General features: G+C 46.7%; 1 protein-coding gene across 2 annotated transcripts in view; it reads left to right on the top strand.

The window, feature by feature from the left end:
* The first annotated feature begins 2634 nt into the window (after positions 1–2634).
* The window catches only part of LOC106807104 (U8-agatoxin-Ao1a-like), a 47348-nt gene continuing 46514 nt past the window's right edge, over positions 2635–3468 (top strand). Inside the window, exon 1 of one of the 2 annotated variants that reach the window (XM_014809361.1) lies at positions 2635–2871. The gene's annotated coding sequence lies outside the window, so the exon portion shown is untranslated. Of the gene's footprint in view, positions 2927–3468 lie in introns of both variants that reach the window. The other variant, XM_014809360.1, reaches the window with a different exon arrangement.

Raw genomic sequence — 3468 nt, 5'->3', positions numbered from 1 at the left:
ATCTAGATATCTAGATAGATAGAGGGATGGGCGGCTAATTGATGGATGTATGTATGTATGGATAGATGGATGGATGGATGGATGGATGGATGAATGAATGAATGGATGGATGGATGGATAGATGGATAGATGGATGGATGGATACCATATCACATATTTTGGTACGCTTCTAAGCCTAACCTCGTTTCGCCGGAAAAAAATATAACCACTAATGAAACTACATTTTTAATTCCCTGCCGTACTCTGTAAAACAATAAAATCGGTTGAAGCAAGAAGCATTCCAATTAGATTCACTGGTATTTTTCATCAAAATCGATTTCATCGGTATTTTACCGCGATACGTAGGCGCGTTTCATACGGCTCTTCTGGAGTGAATTCACTCCATGAAGTTGCCGATATAGAAATATGCGTTATATGGAATAAGTTAGAATGCGTAGGGATATTCTATATAGATAGTTTTATTTGTATGCGTGATCAATATTTGCATACCCCGTTTGAATGACGGTACGGAATTGGCCGAGGTGTGCCGAATGCATCGATCACTGTGATACCCGGCGCTCAAATGCGACGCCATTAATTAGTCCTAACACATTATGTTTATTTGTTCAATTATTATTTCATTACGCGAGATAGGGCTTTCGGGAGAAATTGTAAAGTCGGAAATTTCGTAGATGACAATATTTCGGGGGTCGAATACGCCACCCTTCTGATTGCTTCTCTAATATAAATTTTAATCGATTTTTTTTATGGATTTACGCCTAATACGATAACGAATTGCAGACAGTAAAATCGAATTGACTACCCGGCGCATGTCGATAAATGCGATACAAAAATAAGACAAACAGCCGAAACTTTACGTCCGAATAATAAACACACTATGACGTCAGATCTGCACGAAATGAAATATTTTTTCCGTGCGCGCGCGGCCACGACCACGAACCGGTCGTACGCATTTGTCGTCTGTTTTACATAACAAGTGACGGTATTTGCGGCAACCAGCTGTTCGCGATGCGTGATAGCGACATAAAGGAAGCGACGATAGCGGTGGGGAGGGAACAAAGACAGTAAGAAAGCGCGAGCGAGAGAGTGAGAGAAAGAGAGTAGGAGGAGGAGACAAAGGGGGAGAAAGTCAGAGAAAAAATCGGAGAGAGAGACACACACAGAGAGATAGACACACACAGAGAGAGAGAGAGAGAGAGAGAGAGAGAGAGAGAGAGAGCGAGCGAGAGAGAGGAGATAGAAGAGAGCGAGAGAGAGAGAGAAGAGAGAGAGAGAGAGGAGAGGAGGGCGAAGGGAAGAGAGAGAGAGAGAGAGAGAGAGAGAGAGAGAGAGAGAAAGAGAGAGTCAGAGAGTTAGAGAGTGTGGGCGGAGTAGAAGTATCGGTTCAATCCATAGATCGATCTGATGCAGGGTTACGCAGCGATGCGTGCACGTCGTCGCTTCATTGCAGCGCTTAGCCTCCCCCGGAGTTCCGGCTTGGCATCTACGATCTGGAAGAGATAGGAGAGCGATGAGACATCGAGGCTTTCGCGGAATTGTCGATCGATTTCATTTAGCGATTGTTGCCTAATATACGCGACCAAACTCGACAATTCGCGGTCTCATCTGACTTACAATAGTAGGTGGTCATATATAGCACAAGCAGTAGTAATAATACGTATGTGGAATGGTCGGGTATGTTGGAACAGGGGGCAGGGGTGGGGATGAAGCGGTAACAACCTTCTACAGCTTGCCTGCTTCGATATATAGATAAATATATATATATATATAAATATATATATATATATAATTTTTTCCAATCTTGGTCTTCTTTCCCGTTTTCTCTTGTTAGTAGATACGGATATCACATTAGAGAGAGATCTTCTTCAACCCTGACATCTCATTTCTAACATCTGGGGTCCGTTATTAGAAACATCATAACTAGGCATCATATGTATGAATGTCATAACTATTGAAATAATGTCTCGCGCAAAGGTTACGCGATTTTGAACGAATATGAAGGTCGCACATATTTACGAGGTTTCTAACGATGGACACCTGATGCACAGACCGCACGCGTCCTCATACTCCGGTACCGTGTATACTTCTCCTCCGCTGATATAGTCAGCACTCGGGGGGGGGGGGCTCACCTCCGGGAACGGGGTTTCGGGGGAGAGGGGGTGGTGGAGTCGGTAGCTGCTAATACGATGGCAACGTGCGGCTGTGTGCGATCCGTACACGATGATGACGAGCTAGCGATAGGTGTGACTGGGGGAAGCTTATAGACTCGACTCGCAGGCGTCTGTATCGTAAAGCCAACGCCAACGCTTCATCCCACGCGGACGCGTGTACACCCGCCTGCCCGTCTCTCGCCTGCCCACTAGCCGCGTCTTTATAGGATCCACTAGCCGCGTCTTTATAGGATCCACTAGCCGCGTCTTTATAGGATCCACTAGCCGCGTCTTTATAGGATCCACTAGCCGCGTCTTTATAGGATCAGGGGAGAAGCAGCGCACCCGAGAGAGAGAACTGGCGTGATTCATTGCATAGTTATCTGCTAGGTGTCGCTGCGGATCGCGCCCACTCGTCTGGCGAAAGCTTCCGAGCAGCAACTGCCCAGCAGGCTATTTACCGACTCTGTCCCCCGGTGGCTGTCTTTTCGGTTACTCGATTCGATACCCGAAGGCGGTGCGTCTGCGTCATCTGGCTGGTTTGTACTTAACACAGTCTCAACCCGAAAAGGCAGTAGCATCAACCCGCAGCGGCTGCATTACTTTCCTCACGCCACGTGGCGCGTCGGAGAGCGAACGAGTAGAAAGCATTTCAACGCGAAAGTTGTTGAGTGTGATCACAGCGCAGGAGACTAGCCGCCACGAGGATACCAGCGCTAAGGTAACGAGAGAATTCCGCGCGCGCATCCTATAGGGAAGAGCTCAGTTCGGAACAGGTACGTGCGTTTATTTCTCCGCTCGTGTAATTCTTTTTTTAAATTTTTTTGACATTTTTGTAACGGCGCCACGTCAATATTTAGTAATTTTATAAGTTAGTAATTTAGTATTTCGTCACAATTGTTTAATTATTTCGTTCCTTCACTCGATGCTTTCACGTTGCCGACGTGAATTCGTGCTCTAGAACGGGCTTGATCGGTTCATTAGTGAGCACGACGCGAGGCTTAGTTACGACAAGCGTAGATAGGCGCGCGTGACTGATGAAGTCAGGGTGAGGGAAAGAGAGCGAGGGGGGATGGGATGCCAACAACTATAAGAAGAAGGCGAAGAGCGAGAGATGGGGAAACAGAGGTGTGTGTGTGTGTGCGTGTGTGTGTGTGTGTGTGTGTGTGTGTGTGTGTGTGTGTGTGTGTGTGTGTGTGTGTGTGTGTGTGTGTGTGTGTGTGTAGTGTGTGTGTGTGTGTGTGTGTAGTGTGTGTGTGTAGTGTAGTAGTAGAGAGAGAGAGAGAGAGAGAGACGACAACGAGTAGTAGACGTACGA

Source organism: Priapulus caudatus, unplaced genomic scaffold (assembly GCF_000485595.1).
Source record: "Priapulus caudatus unplaced genomic scaffold, Priapulus_caudatus-5.0.1 Scaffold196, whole genome shotgun sequence".
NCBI classification, from domain to species: Eukaryota; Metazoa; Priapulida; class Priapulimorpha; order Priapulimorphida; family Priapulidae; genus Priapulus; species Priapulus caudatus.
The sequence above is the reverse complement of the archived record's forward strand: the minus strand, read 5'-3'. Positions and strand labels throughout refer to the sequence as shown.